Raw genomic sequence first — 9,516 nt, 5'->3', positions numbered from 1 at the left:
AGCCGAAGCCGTGAGAGTGGATACAAGAATCCTACTGTGTATTAGGTTTAAAGGGCAAAAAGTGCAATGTGGAACAACTAAGAATCTATTATGTCGTGACCAATTATCGTTAATTCTTTAGACTGCCAGGGGAAAATTCTACTTCAGAAAAACTCCAATGTTATTTTAAAAAAATGAAAGGAAAAATATAACGAAGTCTTATGTTTATTTATTTTCCCACATTTACATTAGTGGAAAATTAGAATATAAAGGAATGGACAGTCCCCTCCAGTTGTGTCCCACTGGCATATCAGAACCATAGACAACTTTATTTGAGGCACTGGGAATTGAACCCATGGCCTTGTCTGAGTAGTAAGTAATCATTGAGCCACATCCCTTCCCAGAAAAGAACGTATTTGATGTGGTAGAAAAACATTGGTTTTTCACCTGAAAAAACTTGAATATCATTTATTTACTTGTTGTGAACAATACAATATTTACTAGCATGAGATTCTATATCACATTAAAAGTTTAGTTCTACATAACATATCAGAAAGAGAATGAGAATGAAGAATGACCCAGAATTGTCATCTGTGAGTGTTATGATCATTTGTGAACACAAAGAATCAGGAAGCCCTTAGAAGTAATAAGACAGTTCTGAGTGTTTGTTTATTGCAAGATCAATGTACAAAAATTAGTAGCTTTTCTCAATTCCAGCCATAAAGAAACAGTTGATACCCCTGTGCCACACTGTCTGGCCCCCTTCATTGAGTTTATCAGCCTCAGAGGATGTGCTACCAGCATGTCTGGTAAACTGCCCTGCAAAGTTGCAGACATTGGACTGGCTGCCTAGGCACGAAAGGCCCTGGACATAGCCAAAAACGAGATGCCAGGTTTGATGTGCGTTTGGGAGATGTACTTGGCCTCTGAGCCACTGAAGTGTACTTGAATTGCTAGTTGCCTACACATGACTGTAGAGACTGTTGTCCTCACTGAGACCCTTGTGGCCATCGGTGCTGATGTTGTTTGTTTTTTACTCTTTTACTCTTTTGGGGGCCCCCCGCTACCCAGCTCCCAAATAAATCACACATAGAGGCTTATTCTTACTTATGAATGCCCAGCCTTAGCTTGTTTTAGTTTCTAGCCATCTTTACTTAACTTATCCCATCTACCTTTTGCCTCTGGGCTTTTCCTGTTCTTTTACTTCTGTGAATCTTCCTCTTACACCACGGCTTGCTGGTTGTGTAGCTGGGTGGCTGGTGTGATGTCCTCCCTTCTCTGACTCCTTCTCAATGTACCTTTCCAGATTTCCCCCTCTGTATATTCTCTCTGCCTGCCAACCCCACCTATCCTTTCTCCTGCCTTGCTGTTGGCCAGTTCTTTATTAGACCAGCAGGTGTTTTAGACAGGCACAGTAACACAGTTTCAGAGTTAAACAAATGCAATATAAACAAAAGTAATACACCTTAATATAGAATTCTACTACATTTCCTCCTTTTTGTCTAAATAAAAATGAAAAGGTTTTAACTTAAACACGGTAAGACTATATACAATAACAATTATCAAGTAAATATTACATTCACAATATTCTGTCCATTTGTCGTTAGCATATTCAGAGAAAATAATACATTATCTACCCTATCTCAGTGAATCCGAAATTTTACACGTAATTTAGTATCTATCATAACTAAGGAAAACTGAAACTATAACTATCTAGTCTTCAACTCCATCAAAGACCCAGAAGGATGTAATATTATCTAACAACAGAGACATTTGGCTGCCTGGACAGTCACACGAAGTTCCTCTGCAACACTGGGGCATCCATCTTCAGCCTACAGGCCTAGAGAATCTGGCAGACTCTTCTATAAAGCAGGAATTTTGGGCTGTCATGCCTTGTTTTGGCAAAGTTCATCAGTCACTTTCCTCTGTGTTCTGCAGAATGTCTGGCAGTTTCTTCTGTGGAGCAGGAATTTTGAAGGACTGTCCTGCCTTGTTTTGGCAAAACTCAACAATCTTTCCCCTGTGTGTCCTGCATGTCCAGTCTGCATAGCACATTGTCCGCAGTCAAAGGCAAGAGCAGTGACTTTTGCTTCTCATCAGTCAAAAAATTCAGAATCAACACAGACAGGATCCAGACTGCCTGTGCATTTCCCATCTTACGTGGCTTCTTTCTTTTACTCTCTTTAAAGACTTTATTTTATGAACAAGTCATTTTTTTTCTATAACTATACCCTTTTCCTTTCCTTTCCTTCCCTTCCCTTCCCTTCCCTTCCCTTCCCTTCCCTTCCCTTCCCTTCCCTTCCCTTCCCTTCCCTTCCCTTCCCTTCCCTTCCCTTCCCTTCCCCTCCCCTCCCCTCCCCTCCCCTCCCCTCCCCTCCCCTCCCCTCCCCTCCCCTCCCCTCCCCTCCCCTCCCCTCCCCTCCCCTCCCCTCCCCTCCCCTCCTCTTTCTTTCTTTCTTTCTTTCTTTCTTTCTTTCTTTCTTTCTTTCTTTCTTTCTTTCTTTCTTTCTTTCTTTCTTTCTTTCTTTCTTTTTATTTTTTATTTTTTGGTTTTTCGAGACAGGGTTTCTCTGTGTAGCTTTGCGCCTTTTCCTAGAACTCACTTGGTAGCCCAGGCTGGCCTCAAACTCACAGAGATCCGCCTGGCTCTCCCTCCCAAGTGCTGGGATTAAAGGCATGCGCCGCCCCTGCTGCCGCTGCTGCCACCACCACCACCCGGCCCCTTTTCCTTTTCTTAAGCCTACACACATGATTAAATACACTGTAACCTGCTTGGAGGTTTTTCTGTCTGGACCTTCTTTATTGCGTATCTTCAACCTTTTTTTTAACCACATGAGCAAACCTTAGACTGCTAACTGACACCTGGATTTTCTGCACATGGCTCTCAGTGGCTCTGCCCACTTCTCAGGTTCTGAATGCCAAGCCTTGGAGGTTTGTCTGACCAAGAACTTCATTCAATCTTCCTAGAGCTCCAGAATGCTGATGCTGCTGTGGCAGGAGTTTTTTTTTACTTAGTTTTTTTGTTTCTACTTAATGTACTAGCTGCTCAAGGGCTCAGTGACTGGCAGAAACTGTCTGGCCAATTTTTTTTTTTTTTTTGGTTTTTCAGGACAGAGTTTCTCTGCGTAGTTTTGGTGCCTGTCCTGGATCTTGCTCTGTAGACCAGGCTGACCTTGAACTCAAAGAGATCTGCCTGGCTCTTTCTTCTGAGTGCTGGGTTTAAAGGCGTGCACCACTGCCGCCTGGCTTTGGCCAAAACTCTGTCTTTTTTCTTCTTTTTTAAAATTTTTTTTTTGGTTTTTCGAGGCAGGGTTTCTCTGTGTAGCTTTGTGCCTTTCCTGGAACTCACTTGATAGCCCAGGCTGGCTTTGAACTCACAGAGATCCGCCTGGCTCTGCCTCCCGAGTGCTGGGATTAAAGGCGTGCACCACCACTGCCCGGTTTCCCAAAACTCTTAAAGGAGCCATATCCTTACTTTTTTTTCCTTAGCTTTCTTAAGCCCTGCGTGGAAATGTAGCCCATGCTGGAACATCAAAGTGTCGTTGTTTATTTCTTGCTCTTTTACTCTTTTGGGGGGCCCGCTACCCAGCTCCCACATAAATCACACATGGAGGCTTATTCTTAATTATGAATGCACAGTCTTAGCATGGCTTAATTTCTAGCCAGCTTCCCTTAACTTAACTTATCCTGTCTGCCTTTTGCCTCTGGGCTTTTCCTATTCCCTTTCTTTTGTAAATCTTGCTTGTACTCCGTGGGTGGCTGTGTGGCTGTGTGGCTGTGTGGCTGTGTGGCTGTGTGGTTGTGTGGCTGTGTGGTTGTGTGGCTGTGTGGTTGTGTGGCTGTGTGGCTGTGTGGCTGTGTGGTTGTGTGGCTGTGTGGTTGTGTGGCTGTGTGGCTGGTCCCTGCACCCTCCTCCTTCTCTGGCTCCTAGATCTCCTCTCTCCAGTTTTCTTCTCTCTATGTTCTCTTTGCCTGCCAGCCCCGCCTATCCTTTCTACTGCCTTGCTATTGGTCAGTTCTTTATTAGACCATCAGGTGTTTCAGACAGGCACAGTAACACAGCTTCACAGAGTTAAACAAATGCAGCGTAAACAAAAGTAACACACCTTAAAATAATATTCTACAACGTGCTGAGGTGCAGTGGTCTTGAAGGGTTCACAACACACCCCCATGGTTGCATATACCAGGCGGACACTTCCGCCTAGCCAATTCCAGGTCGGGATAGGCATTTCCTATCTCTGTCCCTTTAACTCTAATAAACTCTTATAAGCGGATTCTGTCATGTTTCGTGACACTTCCTTGCAGGGTAAGAACACAATGCAGCTAAATAACATTTTGGTGCCGAAACCGAGCGGGCGCTTCCGGGCGCCCTGCGCCTGGAAGCCCGCGAACCAGGGAATCTGCTCCGTATGCGACAGACCGCTCTCCATTCGCCTGAACCGCGTCCAAATTGCATCCAACACCGCTTTCTTCGATTGGTGAGTCCCCCCATTTTTCGGCCAGTGTAAACAGTTACCTAAACCTGTGAGAACAACCGTTGATCATCCGGCGCCTCACACATATTCTTGAGACCGGGGGAACCCCCGACCACGGTCTTCATTGGCTACGGTCGGCCCCTATCGCAGGCCTAACTTTTCTAGCCGTCTCCCATGTCTGCAGCCTGAGATATTTCTCACGTTAGGGCCACCGCCGTTGGTGCATCCTGGGAGCCATGTGAGGCCGACACGTCCATCTCCTTGACGAAGGGGCAAACGCTGTCTGGATTCCCGGGGAATCCTTTCCCTCACCGTGGAGGGGGCCACTGCTTCTGGCTGATGAGTCGAGAAGCAGCCTGCACCCGGGATCCGCCCTTGACCCTGGGGACGCCTGAGGTCTTGGCTCCAGATCACGTTTATTTATTTATTTTTTTTATTATTTTTCTGCCTCCGCTGCAGACATGGGAAACAAGGCTTCCAACCCTGTTAGTCCTTCCTCTCCGTTAGGTTGTCTTGTTGAAGCTTTAAAACCTCTCAGTTTAATGCCTTACATAAAGATTTCTAAGCTAACTCATCTATGTTCAAAAAAGTGGCCAAAATATGCTTTACAAAATAACAAAAAATGGCCGCCTAGCGGCTCCTTCGATCCCAATATTTTACGGGAGCTATCCAATTACTGTCAGCGTTCAGGCAAATGGAAAGAGTTGCTTTCTTCTTTCTCAATGCTAAACTGTCTCTTCTCGTTTCCTTCTCTTCTGCTCATATGCTCCTAGCTGTACGTAAACCAGAGGATTCTCTGACTCCGGAATCTCTGACTCTAGATCTCGCTAAGGAACCAATAATTAAAATTCATGTTCCATCCTCTCTCTCTCACAGAACTCTCTCAGATACAAAGTAAGCTGGGTTCTTATACGTCTAATTCTGCTTCCTTTATTAAAAAGTTTCAATATATAATTCAATCTTATAGTCTCACCTTTCATGACTTCCTGAGGAGCTCAGGTGTGTATGAAACAGGCTAGGACTCATACAGATGAAATTCATCAAACTAACCTTTCACACCCTCCAGGAGCTGAAGCAGTTCCTGACCGAGAACCACACTGGGACTATAACACCCAGGGTGGCTGTCTAGCCAGAAATAGGTTTATGACCTGTCTCCTGACAAGTCTCCGTAAGGCTGCCCTAAAACCAGTAAATGATTCAGGATAAGGATGAAAATCCGTCTCTTGTTCCCCAGACCTCCCCGACTAAAACTTAAGCATCTGGAGAGCAAGGCTCCTGACCCCACGGGCAAAAGAGTCATCTGTGGCATTTAAGGTGTGCCAGGGAAAAGATAAAAGCCCGAAAACAAAATTGCCAAGTGCTGGCACTCGCTGACTTCCAAAAGCTGTTGGGTCCCTGTTTTAAATGAGGAAAAGGCCATGGGCTACCGAATGCTCTGCCAGGCCGTCAACAGCCTTGTTAAAAGTGCCACCTAGAAAGACAAAGAGTCAGCTGACTGCCCCCTGGCACCAAGATGCATGGGTACATCAAGCTAAGACCCCCAACAGACCTAGGCTTGGCTACAGACATGGCAGGGAACCCAGAACGCAGCAGGGAAGTGATCCGTTTCTTTCCTTCTGGACACCAGAGCCACTGACTCAGTCCTGGGAGTTTTGGGATGCCACCTCTCCTTTATTGTCGGGTACAGAGGACAGCCTTACCTGCCTCATCAGACACCGCCATTTAATTGTATTTTCAAAGGCATCCCTCTCACACACACATTCTTAGTGGTGCCAAGCTGCCCTGTACCTTTAATGGGGAGGGATCTCCTAGCTAAAGCAGGAGCATCCATTTCTTTTCGCTCCACACATTCACCTCATCCCAGACACGCCAGCAGCTCTCCTACTTCTCCTCCTAGCCACTAACTCTACAGACTCCAAATATGCTTTTCATATCCTCCTGTCCCACACTGCTATTTGGAGGGAGCGTGGACTTCTCACAGCAAAAGGAGGATCCGTGTCTAACTCAGGCCATATAATGGCCATGCTGGAGGCTTCCCACCTCCTCAGGGCTACAGCTCGATTTTACCCATATGCCCACCGTCAGGAAAAGTTAAATATCTCCTCAGACCAGTTCTAACACCAGGTCTTTTTTCCAAGCCTCCAATTGTTCCAGATAGCCTGTTAACTCCTCTTTTATGTCTCCATATCCTATGGAGCTACGCAGACTGTTCATTACCTCAGCCGTGTGGCAATCCTTGCCCATCTCCAATACACATTGGGGATCAGGTTCTTCTCTTTCCTCCAGGCCAGCGCCCTTTACCCCTTCCCCCTAAGTGGCAGGGACCCTTCAAAGTAATTCTTGTAACCCCCACAGCTGCTAAACTCGAGGGCTTTCCTCACTGGGTCCACCTGTCTCACCTAAAACCTTTTATCTCACCTCCATCCCAGAAAAATCTCTCTTCATATACAGTGAAACAAACAGGGCCTCTCACTCTCAAGCTCCAGAGGACATCGGGATCCACTGCCTTGTCACCAATTCCAGAGGAATAAGGTATCACCCCTCCCTTTCCCAACCAGGGCCACACAGAGCCGGAGGCAAAAAGGACCATCAAAAATATCCAGGCGGTAAGGAATAATGTAATACAACAATTTATCATTGTTCAATACTCAGCAACGGATCACCTGCATTTCCTAAGTGCTAACCTAATAAGGGAAACAGGTGCCTTAAATGAACTACCTCTAATGAGGCTTGTCTCAGATAGAAATTAAGCAGAGTACTAAGGCCAGATCTACCTCAGGTAAATGTCACATGCCTCTATCTGGGCAGGCCAGATCTACCTCAGACAAATGCCAACTCCAAAATAAAATAATAACGATTCTTTCTCTCTAAGCTCTTTCTATGTCAACAGTATCTTGTCAAACAGAAGGTCCCCAGCCACAGCACAGGAGGTCCCCAACCACAGCATGGATGGACAGCTGCAGAACGAGAAGACAGCAGAACGTCATTCCAGGACCTCCACCATCATCCCCGGACTTCACAAAATACTCCTCATCCCCCCAAGAGCCAACCAACGCCCACTATTCAGCTGGAAACAGTCTTTGAGAGAAACGTCGCCCCTGTACCCAGTCAACCACAATTTTTTCTTTTTTAAAAAAGGAAAGAGTCGGTAATGAAGGGTTCACAACACGCCCCCACGGTCGCATATACCAGGCGGACACTTTCGCCTAGCCAATTCCAGCTCAGGATAGGCTTTTCCGGGTCAGGGCGTCTCTCATAACCAGGATACCCGGTGGACCGGGACACCTCCACCTAGCAAGTTCCGGGTCAAGGCGTCTTCGCGTAACCAGGATCTGTGACGTTACATGGCCACGTAAGCACGCAACGTGACTATGTGATCTACGCACATGCGTGGAGTAGTGACATGACCTGGCCATGCCCCCAGCCGGTTTTTAAAGCGGAGCACCATATTCCCGGTTCTCTCTCTTCTCTCTCCTTCTTCTCCACGCACGTGTCTCTCCCACAGGCCTGCACACTCTCTGTCCCTTTAACTCTAATAAACTCTTATAAGCGGATTCTGTCGTGTTTCGTGACACTTCCTTGCAGGGTAAGAACACAACGCAGCTAAATAACTAACAGGTCTAGCTGCAACATCTTCTCTACTTAGGACCAGTGACTGCCATGGTCAAGGCTGGCACTCCAGTGTCTGCCTGGAGGGTGAGACAGATGAGGGGTACCTCTGGCAAATTAAGCAAATGTTCCACTTCAAAGATGGGTCCCTCAACATAATTCTGGATGATGGTGGTGACCTAACTAACCTCATCCACACCAAATAAATACCCACAGTTTCTGTCAGGTATTCAAGGTATCTCTGAGGAGACCATGGCTGGTGCCCACAACCTCTACAAGATGATGGCCAATGGGATACTGGAGGTACCTGCCATCAATCTCAACGATTCTGTCACCAAGATCAAGTCTGACAATCTCTATGGCTGCGGGGAGTCCCTCATAGATGGCATCAAGTGGGCCATAAATGTGATAATTTCAGGCAGGTGGTGAAGTGGGCAAGGGCTGTGCCAGGCTCTGAGGGGTTTGGGGGACTGAGTCATCATCAGGAAGATTGACCCCATCAATGCACTGCAAGCTGCCATGGAGGGCTATGAGGTGACCACCATGGACAAGGCCTGTAAGGAGGGCAGCTTCTTTGTCACGGCCACAGGCTGTGTTGATATCATCCTTGGCCAGCACTTTGAACAGAAGAGGGATGCGGTTGTTCATGTAACACTGAACAGCATGTGAAGTATCTCAATGGGAGCGCTGTGGAGAAGTGGACATCAACTCCAGGTGGACCACTACTGGCTGAAGAATGAGTGTTGCATCATCCTGCTGGCTGAAGGCCAGCTGGTCAACCTGGCTTGTGCCATGGGCCACCCCTAGCTTCGTGATGAAACCAGGTGATGGCACAGATTGAGCCGTGGACCACCCAGATAAAAACCCACTTGGGTTCACTTTTTGCCTAAGAAGCTGCATGAGGCAGGGCTGGAGCACACCGGGCAGGCTGACTGAGAGCAGGCCCGGTGCCTGGGCATGTCCAATGATGGCCCTTTAAACCTGATCACTACAGCTGGGACTGCTCTTCGCCTTCCAGCTGCCGTCCTTGTTCCAGGCCCTACCTCTCTTTCCCAAGAGCAAACGTCACCAACTCTGCAGGTGCTTTGCCAGTGTTCGTCCCGCTGGGGCTGGTCACTCTGTCTTTGGACCCTGTTGTGTCCCTCATTCCATTCCAGGTGTGGTGAGGGGACATGAGAGTCTCCAGTCAAGTTAGAGGTACCTGGGAGCCATCCACAGGGGATGAGCTTGGGAGTCTTGGAAGTCCTGAGGCTGGATGTGACCAGTGGTGGTCACAAGCCCATGTTTACCGTCCAGACCCTCACTTGGTCTTTAGATCTGTGTGCTTGGTTTCTCAATCCGGGACCTGAGAAGGAGCTTTGCCAAAGGGCAGGGGCCACTGGAGTCAGAGGGTCCTCAGAGCTTGGCTCTTGGGCCATCTTTTCAATCTTAGAATGTGGAACTTGGTACATTT

The 9,516-nt window shown here is 47.2% G+C and overlaps 1 pseudogene; it reads left to right on the top strand.

Annotated features, from left to right (window-relative positions):
• The first annotated feature begins 7,798 nt into the window (after positions 1-7,798).
• On the top strand, positions 7,799-9,229 carry LOC102914042 (adenosylhomocysteinase pseudogene; annotated as a pseudogene).
• Positions 9,230-9,516: the final 287 nt, after the last annotated feature.

This window comes from Peromyscus maniculatus, chromosome 7 (genome assembly GCF_049852395.1).
Source record: "Peromyscus maniculatus bairdii isolate BWxNUB_F1_BW_parent chromosome 7, HU_Pman_BW_mat_3.1, whole genome shotgun sequence".
Taxonomy (NCBI): Eukaryota; Metazoa; Chordata; class Mammalia; order Rodentia; family Cricetidae; genus Peromyscus; species Peromyscus maniculatus.
The sequence above is the reverse complement of the archived record's forward strand: the minus strand, read 5'-3'. Positions and strand labels throughout refer to the sequence as shown.